The sequence below is a fragment of the Dermacentor silvarum genome, chromosome 1 (assembly GCF_013339745.2).
Source record: "Dermacentor silvarum isolate Dsil-2018 chromosome 1, BIME_Dsil_1.4, whole genome shotgun sequence".
NCBI classification, from domain to species: Eukaryota; Metazoa; Arthropoda; class Arachnida; order Ixodida; family Ixodidae; genus Dermacentor; species Dermacentor silvarum.
The window spans coordinates 28,988,797-29,009,670 of NC_051154.1; positions in this window are offsets into that span (position 1 = coordinate 28,988,797).

Sequence of the window (20,874 nt, forward strand, 5' to 3'; positions counted from 1 at the left end):
CGTTTCGTCTCGCCAACAAAGTCGATCATCTTTCCCTTGTGACCGATATAGCACTCTCCTTTTCTGATGGCTTAATTGTCCTGGCCCCATCAGCCTTCCTGTTTGAATTTTTGATTTGATGCCCGGGGCCGCTCCTTGGATGTAGTTGCTCCGAGCTTTATCCTTGCCACTTCACACGCCCCTCCAGACGTCCTCACTTCACCAGATCAGAAGCGTCTGTATGTTGAAATTCTTCAGCGCAATCGTTTCGATTGTACAGTTGCTTGTACCACTGACTTTAAATGTGACCATTCAATTAGACTAACACATCCCTCACCGTGTTCACTAAGCTCATATTTAATAACTTATTTAATGAAGTTCGTTTGACTTTTGGGCGATAATCAATTTTTATTTCCGCCCCTGCTTCATAAAGTTTTGGCGAACAAAAATTGTCATTTAGTTCCGGATACCCCATATTTACTAATTCGAAGTAGTCGTCATTGAAACATCTGCTTATACTTGCCGTGTTGCAGGTCGTGTATTCTGCTCCGCTTCGGCCGATCTTCAAACCGACTTAGTCTAAAATTTCCTCTAATGGTCCAGCCTTGCTTTAGCCTTTCGACGTTCTGCAGAGTCATCTGTGAAAACAGCGATTCAATGTGCTTCTGCTGTGCATTAATCCGCCACAGTAGAATGCTGAATACAAAATGCAACAACGTATTGAGACAAACTAGCAGCATACAAAGTGTTGCGCGACGCTAATCACTCAGGTTTGCATGCTAAGCGGGTTCATTTTAGCAGAACACGAAAATACCCGCCGGGCAGTGGTTCAATGGCTGTGACTTTCTGCTTCGAGCACGCGGTCGCGGTTTCGATTGCCAGCAGTGGTGGCCTCATTACGATGGCAGCACGTAGCAGCGCTCTTGTGCCGTGCTTTGGGCGCGCGCTAAAAAAGCCTCAGATGGTCGAATATAATCCAGGGCCCTCCACTCGCAACTAGAGTGTGACTTTGGCATGTAAAACCCCGTAATTTAATTTAGAACACCGAAACATGTGCATTACAAAAGACGGTTCGACCTACAAGTATGAAAAAAGCAGAAGTGAATGAAAAACACGTCTGAGAGCTTGGAAGTCTGGTTAGCATAAACTCTATATCTGTAGACATGCAAAGCGCGAGACGCAGGTGGCGCTGCGAGAGAACAAACATCGTTCTTACGCGTGGGCAGCTTCTCGTGCTGCGTGTGCGAGTTGTCACTCTCTTTCGACATTCTTGCGCAAATAGACGTGCGTTATTCTGAATAAAGCGTCGCATTGCGTTCAAACGTTGTCCCCCTCAGAAAGTCAACATGCAAGTCCCAGACCCGCATGGACTGCGAAATGTTCACAATTCGGCACAGAGATCCTATTTTCGTCGTAGGCAGTAAGACTTATTCGGCAAAAAATAAAAACCAATGCTCCGCAGCAGGAAACTGACGACATTGATTTCGTTGCCGCCAGTTTAAATAAGTTGCTTTTGTCACATGAATAAAGTAGATAGCAGGGTCGTGTTCGCGTTTCTTGTGGGCCAGCTAGGAATTCATTACGGCAATGAATACATCAATTCTTACAAAGAAAAGCTAGCGATACATGGGAATAAAGCCATGAACTGTCGGTACAAGCATTCCAATGTCGAAAAATTCAAGCCCCGTGCAGACAAGTAGCGTTGAATTCTCACAGCGGAGGCTTCAATCGAAGCCACAACATGCCGTGCGCATCAGAGCAACTGTTAAATATGCGTACTTTAACAGACGACGCCACTGATCGTGCGGCTTATTTACGTCTAACTTTATAAAACATCTCCCATATACAAAAACCATATTCACTAAGCGCACTCTAAGTCGGATCCCATAAAGATTAGTCCACGCAACAACAGCGCCACCGCTCGATGCTGTTCTACTTGGCGTTTACGAGCCAGCATGGGCTCGGGTACCAAACCACGCTTCATTGCGTACATCGAAGACGTTACTGCTCCGCTCGACGCTTCTACACAACTGCTACTCTTATCTTTTATTTAATGAAGTATATCATCATCTTCCGAGCCGCTGTCTACTCCGCACTCAATACGCGCTTCGACCCAACTATGTTTATGCTGGAGCTTGCGTGCGCGATCTGTGTATGATGCCTCTAGTTGTTGCAGGCCACGTCGGTTGGCGCTTTATCCAGGACCGGCCCGTCGTGCGAGTCAGCAACCAGCACCCGCAAATTAGGGCGAAGAGGAAAATAAAGTTTCGCTTTAAAAGCAGGAAGTCGAAGGGAAAATATGAGAGTGCAAGCAGATGATGGTGCGCACGGTTCGCAGATCACGTGAAGAATCACTTCGGTCAGTGAGAACCTGCCAATTGAAACACACACACACAAAAGGCGGCAAAGGTGGCTGGGGCCTAATGTGGAGTTTTCTTATTTCTAGGTGGTTTTCTTTATTATATTCACTTGCAACATCATATTTATTTGCAAGGAAAGAAGTACCGGTTTCTTTTATCTTTATTTATGCCAGTTAGGTCTCAACAGAGAACGCCAGAGGGGCAGCCAGAAAGTCGGCATTACTGTAATAAACCACAAGCTGGATATGGAAAATTTCATTCCCAAAGATGGTCAGTCTTTTTGCACTAACATGAGTACATCGTCCAAACGGAAATAACCATTGGTCAGGTAGGAACAAAAGTCACGTTGTTAGTTCTTCACGCGCTCCCCTCCTTCAGCGCGCACTGATTGAGCGCGGACACGTTCTTGATGCCGCGCTCCCCGATTCCGCGAACCTTGCGCATGTGCGGCCGTTTCTCAGCTTAGATGCCATGACGGGTTCAAAGGACAAGTGCTATTCGTGCTCGCAGTCCTTCTTCGGCCGACAATTTCGACAACAACAGCATCAAATAGTCATCGGCTCCTGTGGGTGGGCCATCGCAGGCAGCAAATGCGCGTCCAGGCCTATCTACCAATTCAGTTCCGGAGCAACATGAGGGTGAAGCCGTCGCTTGCGAGCAAGCACTTCCAGCACTCTGGTTTCTGCGCCAGGAAGGCGTTCGGCTTCTGTGTCGCGCTTGGCCCCTTCGACGACTTGCGGGGAAATCTGTGATATGCTGGAAAAAGTTGTTGATAGCAGCAATGTCGACTGCCACAAGCTAAAAGCGAAGCACGAAAGTTACGCTTCCTTCCGCGTCACAGTGAACGAGGACTTTTTCAAAAAAAAAAAAAAACGGAAGACATTTGACCAAAGTATTGCCTGTTTAGGACTTCTTACGGCAGGCATGGTGCATCCGGGGACGCCAGCGACAAAATAACGTAATTTCTTTTCTAGCCTCATTAATGAAGTGCTTCGTTTTTTACCAAAATGTTCGTGGTCTACGCACCAAATCCTCCTATTTCTACGAGAACGTGCTAGCCTGCTCATAACATGTTATTTGCTTAACTGAAACTGGGCTTGGCAACGACTTACTGTCTAAGAATTAATTTCACCTGGAATACACAGTTTAGAGATGTGACCGCGTGCATGATGCGCGTGTTAAATACGGCGGTGGTGTGCTAATTGTCGTGCAGAACAATCTTAGCGTTACAAGGCGTGCGGACCTTGAGATTATACCAGAAGCTGTCTGGGTTCAAATTCCTGTTAAGAGCGGCAAAAGTTTGTTGCTCTGCGCAGCCTACTTCCCTCCTAACGTAAGTAGCGTACAGTTTTCTATGAATTACTTAGTTGAAGTTATTGATGTTGCAAAATACAATGTCCTGGTAGCTGGCGATTTCAATGTTCCGTCTATTGTTTGGGCTTCTTCACGCGCAACGTCCGTATCTTTATCATCCCCTCGCTGTAATACGCAGTAATTCTTTATCGAATTTTTCGGATTACCACAATTTAACACGGTTTCAAATGGGGCTGGAAATGTTTTAGCTCTGATTCTGGCTAATTTCTGTGTTGCTGAGTTTTCTGTTGCTGTTAGCGGTTTAGTTCCTGTTGACCAATGGCATGTTCCGCTCGAATTAGCAATTTTTCTAGAGGCGATTCACGTGTTGAGTGAGCCTGTTCGCTCATTTGTTTTTCCGAACGGCCACTATCTAGGTCTTTATCCCTATTTGAATGATGCTGATTGGTCTGAATTGTATCGCGCCACAGGTATTAACAAAGCGGTTAGCATGCTTACTCATACTGTAAAAAGTTCTTTGGAAGCTTTCATTCCCGTCAAAGAGTTTCGTCTTACGCGCAATCCCGCGTATTTTTCTAAGGAACTACGCGGTTTACTTCGTAAAAAGCGAAGGTACCATTGGATGTTCAAGAAAACAGAATCATCCTGGTGGTACGAAATATTTAGTGTCTTGCGAAGCCAGCTGAAACGCGTAATGCGTAGAGACAGTGAGGTATACATCACGTTTGTCGAAGAGCGCGTAAAATGAGATCCAAAACGTTTCTGGACCCATGTAAAAGATTACAGTTCTGAGCGGGCTGAGATTAAGGTCATAAATCGTCCTTCTCGTGGCATAAACTGCGATATATCGCCAATGCATTCGCTGAACATTTTCTTGAATTCAGCGCATGCTCCTAGCTCTGGTGGCTGGCAGTATAGCGTCAGTGACCATTTCAACATCTCATGTTTTCAAACCACGATATCGCCGTGGCCGTAAGTAAGTTGAAACCGAAGCATTCTCTTGCTTACGACCGAATACCAAGTTTTGTTATCAAAGGCTGTTCTTTGTTCTTCTATTTTTGTTCCTCTCCTTACGCACATTTTAATCTTGCTTTGTGTACGAGTGTTTTTTCTTCTTGTTGGAAGAATGCAATCGTTGTGCCAGTTCATACAAGTGGCAGCATGAGCGACATAAAAAATTATCGCCCCGTGCCCTCTTGTCTCCTTTTGCAAAAGTGTTTGAAATAGCACTGTTTCCACATCTTTCGTTTTTCGTTAAGCATAACATTAGCATATGCCAACATTTTTTTTGTTCATGGTAGGCCTGTGGAAACAAACCTTCTTTCTTTTCTTGATGCTGCAGGACCCGCTGTTGCTAACCGGATACAGTTAGAAACAGTTATCCTTCGACCTGTCAAAGGCATTTGATGTTGTTTGCCATGACCTTCTTATACATAAACTCTTGAGTTAGGCGTTAGTTCCAGCCTGTGCACGCTGATTAAAGACTACCTGTCCACTCGATTAAATTACGTTCGCGTTGGCGCTTAGTACTCTTTACCCTATGAATCAACTTCCCGTGTTCAGCAAGGGCCTATCTTAGGCCCATTATTTTTGAATATCTTTGTTAATAATCTTCAGGAATGTTTGAGTCATTCGCGTCTCTTTTTGTACACCGACGATATTAAAATTTACCGTGAAATGGAATCCCTGCAGGATTGCGAATTATTACAGTAAGATCTGAATTCTGTCGGGGAGTGGTGTGCTTCCAACTTTTTGTGTATTAATCCAACTAAAACACTTGTAGTTTAATTTAGTCGCAAAATGTCCACTTAACTGTCGGTATACACAGTTGGTAACATTCCTTTGAACAGAGCGAGTTGTAGGCGCGAGTTAGAAATATTGCTTGACTCACGACTAACGTTCGAAGAACACGTTTCAAGCATTCTTAATGCATCCTACAGAAAGTTAGGTCTCATATCTGGAATGACAAAAAATTTTATGAAAGTCAACTGCGTTGTTCTCTTTTAATCCTTTTTTTTTGTAGGCACCAAGTTAGAGTTTAGTTCTGTTGCATAGAACTGTATTAATTCATATGACCAATGGGGCAAAAATTCAATGTGTTCAGCGACGTTTCATTCTTATCCGGTACCATCGATTTCGGGAACACCGTGTATTTTATGCCTATGAGCCTGGACTGCGCATGTTTAATATTAGACTTCTAGAAATTAGGTGAAATATCCTGATTACTTATTCTTGTATAAACTAATTCATTACCACTTTGTCCGTGGTTACTGTCGGCTGTAACGTTCTGCGTGCCTCGCCCAAACTTGCGTAATCCCAGCATTTTCTACGCGAATTCAGCTTGCACTTCTAACGCTATACACGTCTTGCAAAATGAAAAAAAAAAACCTTGCGGTATGATCATGATATTTTCAGCTCTTGTATTTGCTCTTTATCTGACTTCTGTCTTTAAAAAATATATTCTGGGGTTTTGCGTGCCCAAACCACGATTTGATTATGAGGCACGCAGTAGTGGGGGACTCCGGATTCATTTCGACCACCTGGGGTTCTTTAACTTGCACTCAAAGCACGGTACGCGGGTGTTTCTGCATTTCACCACCATCGAAATGCGGCTGCCGCGTCCAGGATTCGATCCCGCGACCTCGTCCTTAGCAGCGCAACACCACAGCCACTAAGCAACCACGGCGAGTCCTTCTGCCTTCGATTCAATTCAATGTTTTGTTGCATTTTGTACCATTGTTTTTTCGGGTTTGCTGTTTTGTTTTTCTGTTTGCTGTTCTTTGTGTAGCACCAGTGCATCAAGACTAAGGAGCTGTTCTTGGGCACTTTCAGAAATAAATGAAATGAAAATGAAACGAAATGAAATAGTAAAGGTCGTCCAAGTTAATCCCTTTGCAAAAAAAAAATATTCCCCTACTATGCTTCGTGAAAGTGATAAATAACACGCCACAGCCACAAATGCTTCTGCTCGAAATGCCAGGAAAAAATCATTATAGTTCGGTAGGCCGAAGAACGCGCCTCCACAGACGAAAGCATCAACCAAGTTTATCACTATTAATGAATGTACGTCTGTAATATTCTCAAAGTATCTTAATTATTCAGTTTGATTGCTTTAACGGGCTCGTAAGATATTTACGTTAAACGTTAAGACGGATTACCTAGCGCTCCATTTAAGACCGAATAATGTGTCCGAATACTACACATAAACGACGGGAACAACGGTTTATTCATGGTGGTTTGACGACGTGAAAACAATATGAAACAAAGTAAAAATTTCGCGCAGTGAACTACGCCTAAAATTACTGCAGACAACCTTCCCAACGTGCAGCGAAATACGTCATTCAAAGCACTAATGTATCTGTAATGCCAGGTTCCCGCTTTTCGTACAGTGGAAAGAAAACAAAACGGAAAGTGCCCAATCAGGAAACGAGCGCTGAAAGTACTCTCTACAGGCGCTTTATAGCAAAGTCGGTGGGACGGAAGAACATTCACGAAAAGAAAGGAAGGCTTTGGTGGATAACGAGTTTCCTTCCTTGCGGCACTTAGGACATTTTCCTCCTTTTTCTTATATCTCCCTTCTCCTTGCAAGTGCGTGTATTTCGTCATTGAAGTAACGATGATGTGGAAACCATAGCAGGGCGGAGCGCAAATGACATGTTTTACTATGAACAACAAAATAAAGTATTAAAAGCCCAATCTTCTAACGCATCAATACAGATCACAGGTAGCAACAGATGTAATACCAGACGCTGATGTCTGGAGAAAAACTAATGCATGACGTTTAGTAAATCTTGCGGCTTTTTTTCTGATGGCGATGATGATTAATGTTTAACCTTCGAAGGTTACACATGGGCTATGAACGACGCCGTGGAAAAAAAAGAGAGAGAGAGAGAGAAAGAGATCGCGTGTTTGTGTGTGTTCCTCTAGGCTCCTCTAGCGGGCTCACAATGGAGCAGTCCGAACACGACAGGCGCTCTTTGCGCCCCCACTGCCGCATTCTCCAGGCGACATTCAAAAGTCCGCCTCTCAATGAAGCGCATTTTCTACAAAATAGTTGCGCGTGTACGCAACGTGTGCACTTGGCGTCTTAGTGTGAGTTCTTCCAAGGTTGGTCGACGAGGATAGCCGAACTTGCCTAAGCCCACTCACTGTCAGTGCGTGCGGCAGCGCAGAAACTAAATGTAACAAAGGACAGCAGGGAAAATGAGTGATCTTTTTTTTTTTTTCCCCTCCCGGCCTGCGTAGGAGGTGGCGTCAAGGGTCATTTGCGCCACGCGCACTCTACCCCTTTGTTTGGCGCCCCAGGTGTCTGAGAGCCCGTGGTCCGCACAAGGCGCGGCTACAAGAAGGTCACGGTTCAAGACGCTGAGAAAGAAGAGAGAACACCGAGACATTAATTTCACACTCTTGGCTGCGATATTTATGGCACCAATGATTACTTCCGAAAAAACTTGTGCGGGTAGTTTTTCGTAATTATCTTTTTATAAAAGCACTAAGCGCAGTGCATAAATATCTAAAAAGAGTTGCAAAAAAAAAAATGCACTTCATGTTGTCGTGTTCTTTTGCAACACCGCGTGTGTCACCATCTTTTTTTTTTTAACACTTAGTCGTCTAGAGCACTTAAGATTTGATGACCCCGTAATAAATCTTTGATATCAACTCCTCGAATGCTTATTCAAAATTTCAGTTGTGTACCGAGTTTATGGAGCCACCCGTATAACCTGAACTCTCAATATCTGTTGCACAGGAAGCCTTTAAATGCAAGAAAGCTTGTCCTTTATTTGGCCAACTCGGACACTACTGCAGTTAGTTCAATACACCTTCGCGCCACAATTATCGTCATAATGCATGCTTGTTATTGACGAAAAAAATTACAGCGCCCATTCACCATGATCCTCCTTCAGACTATGTAACACGCCCCTTTAGGTTAAACTCTACAATTGATCGGAGCGGACTCTGCGACCGTTGGCTACAGAGTCGTAACGTAGCTAGACCATACACAACGCACGAAACTGCTTCCGTGCTGTTGGAACACAATGTTGACAGTGAGCTCACATCTTGCCAACAAAACTTCCATGTACTGCAAGCCAAAGACTGTTCGGACCATTCGTCAAGCACGCATAACGCGAATGTATTCTCTTCGGCGTTTGCCGTTGGAATCAGGCGCTGCGACGCGGAAGTACTGATCAAAATGTGCTGATGTTCCAGCTAACATTTATCGGTAGTGGGAAAAATGAAATGCCAATAAGTGTTATTCGAAACATCGATATATTTCACCACAGGTGTTGAGGGCATAATTATTGAAACTGGCGCAGCGCAGGATATTTGCTAAATAAATAAGGCTCGATATTTCGCGCCTTCCATTATCGATCGGGATCGGCATGGGGCCTAATGCAAATAATAATGGGGTTTTTCACTGGTCGATCTGGAGCGGCCGCCGAAATCCTGGAGCGAGTGCTCGCAATTCACGAACCCTAATCTACCAGCGGAGAGCAAAAATGCTCCGCGCTAGATCGTACCCGAAGTCTGCGCACACACGTCACAAAAATCGACTTCCGCTCTGCATGTTTCCATGGCCACCAAGATCGCCGTCCCCCAGCGAGCGGAAGTGACGTATGCTTCTCGTCCTATTTCCGCCCGAATCCGCGCCTCGGCAGCGGAGCAAGTGAGAGTGATCCGGCGCGGAGCGAGTTGATCCGAAACGACCATTGGAAAGCGCGAACCCGCTCCAGCTCGACCAGTGAAAAACGCCATAAGAAAGTTAATGGTTGTAATCCTTCTTCGTGGTTGTGCTTCATTTCATGTGCGCAGCATGCATGTTTTTGAAATGTTAGTTTGAATTTGTGGGTGATCTTTGCTTTAAATATACCCTGTATACAAGCTTGCTTTCTTTTCTTTTTCTTGAATAATATTTTTTCTCTTATAAGCACAATGTGCTTGATTGTGCACTGTTAAACGCTATTATAATATAGATGTCTTGCTTGAAAAACTGCTAAGACCACATTTATTGCTTTAATGCTACCCTGGCGGATGTGCTTCGATATTTTTATTTTGTGTGTGTGTGTGTGTGTGTTTCTACAGAGCGCATGTTTGCAAAATGTCGATTCTTTTTTCTGTTTTTTTTTTTCTTTTAAACATGATTGTCTCTTTGTAATGCCCACCTGCTATGCTCTCAACTGAGAGTGGCAGTATTGAAAATAAATACATAAATAGAAATTACTGAAATCTCCTTTATTAGCTAAGGTGACACTGCAATTTGTCGTGCAAATAACGTTCACCTCTTCAGGTAATCCGCTTAAACAGGTCGAATAGTACTGTTAAAGGATATTTTGTAAATTTTCTCGAATAGTAGAATTTCCGATTCGAATCAAATACGAATATTCGAGAAAAATGACATTCGAATATCGAATCGAATATTTTCTCATCTCTAAACAAAGTGAAATATAAAGTTAGCGTGAAGTTTGTTCCGGTTAAGAATCAGGCTTATTTCCATTAATAGAAATATGCGTGTAATAAAGTGCGCAACTGTGAGTCAGCTCAACTGAGGAGATTGTAAATGAGAAACGACCCATTTCAGTTATCTGGCACACCAAGACAAAGAAACAAAGGAACAGCACGTCATCAAACTCCCGTAGAGTGTTGTGTTTGTTGAACGAGAAAATCCCAATACTGTAGCATAGCGCTTTGTTTTAAAGAGATGCAAATATGAGACTGGGTAAAATATGAATCACTCTGCCTAAATTCATACAACAAATTCGTATATAGACTGCCTAAAAGCAACGCGCGCATATTGAAACACAGGGCATTGTTGAGCAGAAGTTATCTGATCCGTGTGTTCGGTCAGGAACTGGTGCCTTAGCTGTGTTTTAAAGGTACTTGCTTTTTGACTAACCGGATGTACTATACCATATCATGCGTATGTATAAGCTGCACCATGCTCACGAATGAAATTCCCTTGAACATTTGCGCTTACATCCATCTCGTCACGTGTTATTGCCCCCTAAATTGTGCGCAAAACCTGCCATCATGAATAACCAACTGGCCCAGGCCAGTTTCCGGCTGAGGATATTTCCAGTAGAGCGGGTCCATGTTGATGAGTTTACCTTCCTTCCTGCCTGCTTATTGCACTAATTCCTGTCGCGACCTTCGTCTACTGCATCAGGAATCATCGCGTTCCTATATGCCTAGGTTCGAGCACTATGCGGAGGCTTCATCTCAGCCAGCAGACACGGAACAAGACTGCAAAATTATCAGGTCTGAGCGGCTTCGGCAAGTACAGAGACTCACTGAGAGCCCAGATCAATAACGATCATCTCCGTCCTCCATTCAGACGGAGCAAGCTCCATGAGCTCAACATGCGCACCGACACCGCCGCCGATTCAGCACGCTGTGAAGTCGAAACGACACGCCCAAAGACTGCGAATAACTTTCCGGCAGATTTCCAAGCATGCTGCGGACGGTTAATGTGACAGCTGAAAGACGTGGACGTGTTGTTACGTGGAAAGCCGCCGATCACAAGTCTTCCGCTGAGGCTAGCGGTTTTCTTTTCTGCAGCACAGTGATTTAAGTGTTTTGCCTGCAGACAAAAAGGGCGGGTTATGCCTACAACGGGACGTTTCGAACAATAGCCATGGACGCCCTTAGGTATACCTTCAAAGAATGCCCGGATATTCCGTTGCCTAAAGTAAAATGAAAAGCTAAACATATTTGTGATAAGCTAGGCTCGAATAAGTTGTCTAACTCGATTGCGAGAAGCAATGCCACCGGTTTATAAATGTTATTCGCAGCAAAACCTCACAAAGAGGAGTGCCCACTACACGTGATTGTTTCAGAGCGAGGCACCTGATGCAAGGCAGTCGCTCTGTATCTACAGGAAAAGCTAAATCTGCTTAAGCATGAAGACCAGTTTTTAACTAGTAGTTCCGAAAGCGTAGCCTCTTTCTCGAAACGGCAAGTCACTTTTAATGTGCTGTCTATAGATATAAATAATTTTTACTATTCTACGTGCCCCCAAGACGAGATTTTGAAGTGCGCCAAGGAATGCATAATATATGTACGGCGCGTCATCTACAGGGCATGCACTTGGAAGGTTTCCTCGAGCTTGTGACGCTGTATCTGTGCTCGACGTTCACTGTGTCGGACAACCAGGTGTGAAGATGTCGGTAACAACACGTCGAAGAAGTCGCGAAGAATTTGGCAATACGGTGTGTCGCTAAATTGAATCAATGGTAATCGCATTAATGGTGACATTCATCGTGAGATGGGTTCTGCAGGATTTTTTTTTTTTTGCATTGCTGAGAGCACCATTTTGCAACTTTGGAGGTGTAGGGTATTAGCCAGGCATGTGACAAGATTTGGGTACCATTATTGCTACATGTATCTTGCTTGTACCAGTTTCGCACGTCCAGCAAATGTGTGTACACTTTCTTTTTCTTCTGGTTTTCTGTTTGCCACCCGCGAGTTCGACATTCAGCAACTCTATGCATACTTTTTTGTCTTTCTTTTTTCTGCCCTTCGAGTCAGATCGTGCGATCGTCGAGATACTTGCAGTATACTGCAGTTACAGAACATATATGTTCACTATTTGGCACGATGACTGTCGGGTCGTCACTGATGCGTAATATGATACCTTATCAGTACTTAAATGAGGTTGAGCGTTCGCCCAATAAACAGCCCTCGTTAATTATGTACGTCGCCCCTTGACTGCCTATCTTGTTTTGTATTTTCACTGCCACAACAAAGAGGTGCATAGCCAGGCTCATGCACCCGTCTCCTTTCCACCCCTGTGATGTCAGCGCAGTCGACTTGTGTATCGGAGGGATTGAAGGAAGACAACGTAGGAAGCCGGAAAAAAAAAGCACGTGACAACAAATGAAAGCAGGAAATCCGATTCACTCGCCGTTAACAGCCGCTGTACTCGCTGGCTTTTCATCTTAACCACCATAACCCGACGCGAGTACCAAACTAGCAGCCGTGCAGGTTGACCAGACTCAGCACTTAGGCCGGAACATGGCAAACCCTGCTTTCAGATCAAGATCTAGCACGTCTCCAGAGGCTCTGTGGATGCATCGACGGTAGTAGGCAACGAGGCCCCTCTCACAACTATGCGGACCACACCTGCCTGAGATGGTAGCGCAGAACACGGACCTGGCAGTGGAAGACGTACATCCCATGTGCCTCGCCAGAAAACCCGAGCAGCGGCCCTTGATCAGCAAGCTACCGACAGGGACGAGACGAAAAAACCAGTTCCAGTCAATAAAGCCATCGTCTTCCATTTTCTACCAGGTCGTAGCCATCTCCATGTCAACTGACGTGCGCAAAACCCTGGACGTGGGAAAGGCGTGGGAAACGACACACTGTGTCAACAAAAACTAGGAGGCAATTCCAAAGCTCCATGACAATTTGGAGGCAACCTCCAAAGCTGCATGACACCCGGTCTCTAAAGAATGCCTTCGCTCAGGCAAATTCTTTCAGCAGCCGTCTCATGCAGCTTATCATGGCCAAGGACGAGATGACCAAGAACTGCGCCTTTTGAGAAACAGCGTCATCAAATTGCATTATAGTATTGTGCAGGAGTGTCGAAACCCCACTAGACACCCTTGGGTGTACGTTGAAGCAAAACGTCCAAGATGTGTACAGTACTGTCTCCAGCTTTCAGCACAAGACTCACATCATTTGTATTCTGCGCGACAAGCCCGTTCTTCATCTCAAGGACCGACCACTGTGTTCAACCTAACGTTACGCCGCCCTCTGCAATCTTTCACCGTGCATTGACCTAAACCTGCAATGGTAGTCTTTGCTGTCTGTCCCGGTTAGCAAAGGTTTCCAAAGGGGCGTATCCTACGTGTGGAAGAGACATCCATGCAGTGATGAACAAGCGTGTGCGTTTGTGCAGACAACGAGGAAAACTAAGCGAGAGTGGAGTGAATATGGCTATTGAGCGGGTGTAATGAAGCAGTGTGCAAGCAAAACGGTTTGGCCACGTTACATATAGTGGCAGTGGTTGGATTGCAGAACACGCGGAGGGGGCTGCAGCTATGGAGCTCTTCAAAAAAAAAAAGAAAACTAGTTGGGAGCGACCTAAATATTTTGGCTGCCTATGATCAAAAGTGGAACGTGATGGTACAGCAGGCGTTAATTCACATGAATAATCTCGGGCCTTGCACTGGCGCCGCGTGTTACTTTGGAGCACCAAGCGAGAAAGAAGTCGTTTGAGAAGAAAGGATGTGAGCCGAATGTGACAGGCGTAGAACTGGGTCCGTGGGCAACCCGATCGTTTGTGAGGAGATGTCTCTACATATCATTGACAGCTGTGGTTTGAGTGAATCTGACACGCGCTCATGACACAGGTGTAAAATAAAGTGGAGAAGACGAGAAGAGCAACAACAGGTCTGTGGTACAGTCCGTGGACTTGCCGATGACAGTCGCTGCATGCGTTACCGAGTCGTAGTGAACGGTGCGACAAGCGCCAAGCACCAAGTACGCGACTTCAGTGTTCAGCCGCTCTCCTCACCAGTTCCGGAGGAACGCTGGCCCAGCTATCGGGTCACACTTTATAATGCTCCCCACGGCCACGACGAGTGCCTTGGTGATCGAGGGAAACATCAAGACCACCACCTTGACTGGTGAAACCAGGCGAGCTGAGGCTAACATAAATGAAGGTATCTCATTAGGCCAACACTTGGTTAGCGCATGATTGCAGATTGCCGATTGACCGATGTATTTGTCAAATCTTGTTCGTCTCCCTGCTTCTGTGCGCGAGAGTCACATGCACCGTCGTGCGATCAAATGTTTGAAGACTACAGCAGCGGCGATAAATTCCAATTTTCTTCTGGCGCCACCGCACAACCTGGAATATGTGCATGCATTGCGTTGGTCGACCAAGCACGGGTGCACTGTACCACGCGGTTTCCGGCTGCGTGCGTGGGCGGTGTTCATGATACGCTTACTGCGCAACAAAACACACCCGCTGATTGGTCACTACCGCGGCCACACCCTATATTTGGGACCCCCAAGGCCCAAGAGACTCTAGAAGCCAAGAGCTTGTAAATATCTAGTAAATAATAATGCTTCCATGTTTTTTGTCATTTATGCCAGCCTTCGTCGTCATCGTCCTCCTTCTGCGGTGGAAGTCGCCCCGTACAGCCGAGATCGTATCAGCGGCGAAGAGAAGTTTTGCTCGCTATAGTGCATACTATGTACAAAGTGTACCGGCGAAAGCAAGCTCGTGTAAGCTGCGGCAGAATAACTCATGGAACAACGCGAGTATAACTGAAGAAATACGCGGAAAGGCGCGTTGTCTTTTCGCCTGACCCTGGCAACATACGGCCTTCGCACCTGACGCATACTGTGGCACAAGAGGCCGTTGCAACGGCCACTTTCTTGTCCACTTTCTTGCAACGGTCATTTCTTGTCCAGTGCAAAAAGAAAAAAGAAAAACGCAAAGACAGCGCGAGTCTTTCGCCTACGTTGCTGCATCGCCGAGCTGCTTTGTGTGCTTCTTTTGCAGTGTAGCATGACGTGCGAAACGCTCTGAATCGCACCTCTGCCTTTGTAACCAATTCTGCTCCCCCCATTTCTCGGAAGAAGGTTCTTTAAATATGCATTAGCGGTCCGCGTGCATTCTGGAAAAATTATGAACATGTGCGTGACATTCAAAAGACACGGGTGAATAAAGACCGCGGCAGCAGCTGTATAGTCCTTGCTCGCTTTATATCCTTACTCACAAAAAATAGATAGATAGATAGATAGATAGATAGATAGATAGATAGATAGATAGATAGATAGATAGATAGATAGATAGATAGATAGATAGATAGATAGATAGATAGATAGATAGATAGATAGATAGATAGATAGATAGATAGATAGATAGATAGATAGATAGATAGATAGATAGATAGATAGATAGATAGATAGATAGATAGATAGATAGATAGATAGATAGATAGATAGATAGATAGATAGATAGATAGATGCAGGGGCAGACTGCAATAAGCATCAAAACAGTCGCGAATTGTTTATGCGATTGTGCACGCGTCTACCACTGAACAAGTATTTAAGAGCGGCAAATTGTTATGTTCCTTGTTGCGTTATTTTGCCTTTACGAGCGAGCAAACGTTTTCTTTTCGATTGATGTCCCGTCTCGCGCGTCAGAAATGTGTAAAAGTGTTCCTTGAATCATTTCTTGTGATGCACCCAGAAACCTATGGCGAGATTATGCGGCAGCGTTTAGCTTTCTGCCGGCCCCTGTCCTCTAGGCCCCTCATTACCACCAGCCACGGCTGCAGGAATCGCGAACGCATGCTCTTAGCGCTTTTTCCACGACATTATTCGGCTCATGCATATGCAGGCGCGTCGCCTCGCCACACCACTATTGCATAAAAGCGGATTTGAAAGCAACGCCATCTGTTTACGGCAGCCAGGCTCGCGAAGTAATTTCAGCGCTCTCAAAGGGACCCCAATTCCCACGCTACGGAGTTCGCTTGCGAAATACGGGGCGTTACAACTAGTGTTGCCTTTTCTTTTCTTCCTTTCTTGTTTTTTTATTGCGATAGCAATTATATGGACACTTCAACGGGATTTCTGTTTTTTTCTTGCATAGTTGGTGTTGAAACAGCATTCAATATCCACTGGTTTCAACCAGCTATAGAAAAATTCAGCAATAAACAAAATAAAATGTAGCAAATATGTAAGTATCATATATAAAATTATGTCTATAGCGACGTCCCAAATACGAGACAGCTATGAGATCCAAGACCAATCACTTACTACGTCAATTGCGATATGTTGATTGAATTCCTTTCGAAACATGCTAAGTTCTATAGATTTGCACAAATCGTCATGTCAGCGCGCAGTCAATGCATCATCAAACCCCCGCGGGAACTGTAGAAATAATTTTGAACATTGGCCCTTCGTATATCTGTCGAACTTCACCCCAGTGCACCAGCTTAACCCAATGGACACCATATGTAGAAAAATTTATATTTCAGAAGGCCATCCAAATTGAACAACTTTCAATTAGCGACGTCGAGAGGGTACGCCCTTTTATTAAGATGTTTTACGGCATTTAGTCGTAATCATGCTTAAAGCACTGCTATGACGCTGCAGGAAAGCTAGGAATGAGTGCGGTAAATACGCATGTTGTTAGAAGGGTGTACTCTCTCGACGTTGCTTACTGAAAGTTGCTGAAATCCGGGCGTTCTTTTGAAATATCATATTTCATTCTCGTCGACAGGGTGCCCTGTGCTTCGCGTAACCATGCAAAAAGCTGGAGCAAAAATGCAGTTGAGTCTCTGAAACCGTGCGTGGTGGTTTTCTTTTTTTTTTATTTACGAACTGCCACGCATAGAAATTTACGGGACTTACGAGAATTTTTATGGTGAAGCGGCACAGGTAATTAAAGGAACGCTCATAGAAGCTGCTGCAGAACACGTTGGTCAGAGGATAAGAGCAACAAAATCGACTGACGTGAAGCGCATGAAGTTAGGGGAATGTGGATACCCCACTTTGGCATACCACTTTTTGAGCGAAACGCTGTTTTATGCATTGAAGCACAAAGTTAACTGGAACGCCTACGCATTTCGTCGGACACTTTGAAAATTAATATCTGGAAACTAGTTCAGTCCTGAGAATTCGTTCCAAGTGGATACGCCTTGCGAACTCACCGGCTATAATTCATAGATTGAAAGATATGGCGTAAAATAATTTATTAAAAAGTTAATTGGTGTAATTATGTTAATTATTCAATTAGGTGTTTTGATTTATCGTGGAAGTAATGGCCGCCTCATCGAATAGTTTAGATCAAGGATTATAATTGTGCTATCTGCCACAGGCAATTTTTAAAAATTTGGTGCAGCTAAAATGAAACACCCTGTATAGGGGAGTTCCATAACGGTTACCGTGCGGCGGCGGCAACGTTCGAGTTATAGTTCAAGTTTCAAGTTTATTTCAGTACCGGAGACACTGAAGTGGAAGCAGACAAAAATAACAAATGCTTGAGAAAGTGTGTGCCTCATGATACATGGCAAGCAGGATATACATATGAGAATGATGCGATGTACGAAAACAACCTTTAGACACGTGGGGAAAAAATACAACACGTTCTCTTTTTTGTAGGTTAATAAACTAAATGAACAACTACATAGGCGTCGATTCTTGTTCTGTTACGCAAGTGTAAAGTACAAAAAATACGAAGAAACACTAAACAACGGCAAAAGAACACTAGACAATTCTATGAAAGCTCCGGACACAACATGCGATGTCCCACGCGATGCCTCATAGAAACTAGGTAGCAAAATAACAGTGCAAGGCACCGAAGAAAATATAAACAGTTTGCACAGCCAATACTACGATTGAAACACTTTGCTAACAGTGATAGCTAACCCCCCGTAAAGACCCTAACCAACCAACCAACCAGCTATGACGTGTCATTACTCGCGTATCAGCAAAGTGGGCAAAGTAAGTCATTACGCAATCAAACTATTTATTATGATTAGCTAATATTTCACGATATTTATACAATAACAGTTCTGCATCTTATACACTTGCAATGCAAAAAATTTCAAGATGCCGCTACTCGCTTATTTTGTTTCGAAGACTTGGTAACCGGTAACGCTGCATTTCGTGGCCATAACTGGTTCTTAAGCGGAGAATTTCCCACCGTTCTTTGATTCGTAAGACGCGGACTTGTTGTTTCGGTTGTCGTAGCGGTAACTCCTGAAAGAATGTGTTATCGTGCGCAAAGTAAGTTTGATACCGTTTGACTTGTAATATGCTATAATATTGTTTTATCGGAAGCAAATCTAAACGTCTAAATATAGGTTGGGTGTGGGCGTCGTATTTTTCACTAACGATCATGCGTACTGCTTTCTTTTGCAACAATATAGTTTTTGTGTGTCTGGCGGCTTGGTCAGTATTGAGGAAGCACAGGCGCATTGCGCAGAGTGGCACTGGCGCAGTAGAGCCAGCGCAGCACACATGAACAATAGTGAACTGTTTTAAAGGACTCGGATATAACGAATGAATTTCACCGGACATGGCAAAGCGTTTGCCAAGGTTTTAGCACATTTTGGCAGTGGAAAACCAGAACTAAAGGATTTTGGACTTAGTAACCCTAGGTCTCAGTAACCTAGGGCCACAACCCTGGAACCCCAAGAGTATGGGAACTCCTTTACACAGCTTCGCTGTCTTTGATGTATGAGTTGCAATGATTTGTGTGCATCTGCGAAGGTTTTTGTTTCTTTCTGAGAACGACGCGTGTTCGCTATTCCGATATTCAAATTGTCATAACTCTGAAAGAATGGTGACCGTACATTGACCACCTACACTGGCGTGCATGGTCAGAGTTTTTCTAGAAGTCATGTTATTACGAGTCCACGCAACCATGCGCGGAACTTTTTTTTTTTCTTTCGGTAGTGTCACAGCGGTATTTGCAACAATTGTGTCATAAGGCAGCTATAAATCTCGGACACGTGGTCTAGCATATAGGCATATTATGAAGCTTTAAAAAGCCCTTATTCTGGGGTTATACTGCACAATGCTATTCAAGAAGCGACCGGTAGCGAATCTATCGCTAAGCAACAAACAAGGATTGCGAATACCATATGTGCATGCCACGTACAAAATGCAGAGTAAGCAAGCCTGTAGAGCCTGATTTTGTTCGGTACGAAATATTATTTGTTTGTCACTTTATAAACTAGAGACGCATGCGCATGCTTCCTTTGTCTTTCGTTCCTCTGTCGCTTTAGTGCGTTCATGTGCTCAGTAGGATGCAAGAAATCAAAGCATATTGTTATCCCGTAGTCCTACGTATGCATCTCCTCCCCTACGTGCCGTGTGATGTCAGCGATGTTTACCGCATTCATGAAAAAGTGTCACTAGCTAGTCTACGCGATAAGATTCCTTTATATCAAGCTTTTGCGGTATTCCCACTGCTTCGATTCTTAGCGCTCGTAAAATGGATGTCTATGAAATTATATTTTATCGAAGCGCTCTCTTGCGAAAACAATGTAACTGGCTATACACGCATCAGTCAGTGTCGTATCAATGATGCGTGCCGCCACAGCTCTTCGCGATGCGAGCCGGGCTACATATTTTGCGTACTGCAGGGGGGAAAAAAGTTACGCTTATATTTTGCTCGTTCTTTTGTTGTGTTCCGTGTTTCTGTAAGAGCTATTGTGACTGACTCCACTGAGCCCGATCCAAGAGCGAAACGTGGTTCTAATCTTCAACATCCGCGCCGAATTTCAATAACTCCAAAGATAAAAACATCTAAATGTGCTAAGGCAGTCACAGGCGCACCATAGACAGCGTCGTATAGTAAATAAACTTTGTGGGAATACACTGGCTCATGCGAAAGCATACGAAATATAATAGTACGCTACAATTCACTCAGTCAGAATTGCGAGCAATCCGATTGTTGTTCCGTGTGCCGGAGCCTCGACGGCCGAGAGCAAATTTTGTTTTATCCGCCATCTGTGTTCTCTTTCGCGGAAGGTTCGTCGCCGTTTCCTTTCGCGCACCTGCTTACAGAGCGGAGTCTACAGGCCAGCCTTGCTCGTTCTGCCCGAGCACGGAGCCACTCTTCTCGAGCGGAAAATTAATGCATTTCTCAGAAGTGTCCGCTATTCAAAAATTTAAAAAAAAGCTTCTATTAGACGCAGCTGGTTTAAATTTTAGGCCCAGCCTCGGTGCGTCAACGGGCAACGACCACCGCACTCAGCGGAACAAAGCGGCTAAACAAAAGAGATGAATTTGCGGCTTCACAAGCACGTGGAGTTAACGACCACCGCTGCATATATTATGTGGGCTTTCTTCAATCGCCCCATAAGACACCGCAAGAAACATGCCGCCCGCGATGAGCGTGAGCACACGGTCGTGACTCAACCTATGGTTTCAGGGGCTGGTGCACCAGTAGCCTGACTACTGCAGTATCTTACCACTTGAACAGCGCCGAAAATTCAAGTGGCACAGAGATAAATGAGAAAAACTGGGCGCATATGAGTGATTTAAAGCCCGAAAGGAGCTCACAGGCTATGAAGTACGCCATAGTGGGAGGCTCGAGATTAATTTCGACCACTTTCGGGGTTCTTCAGCGTGCACCCAGAGCACGATGCACGAGAAATTTAGCATTCCGCCCCCCGTCGAAATATGGTCGCCACGGTTGGGAATCGAATCCGCCACTTCGTGCTTGGCTACAGATAGCCATAGACACTAGGAC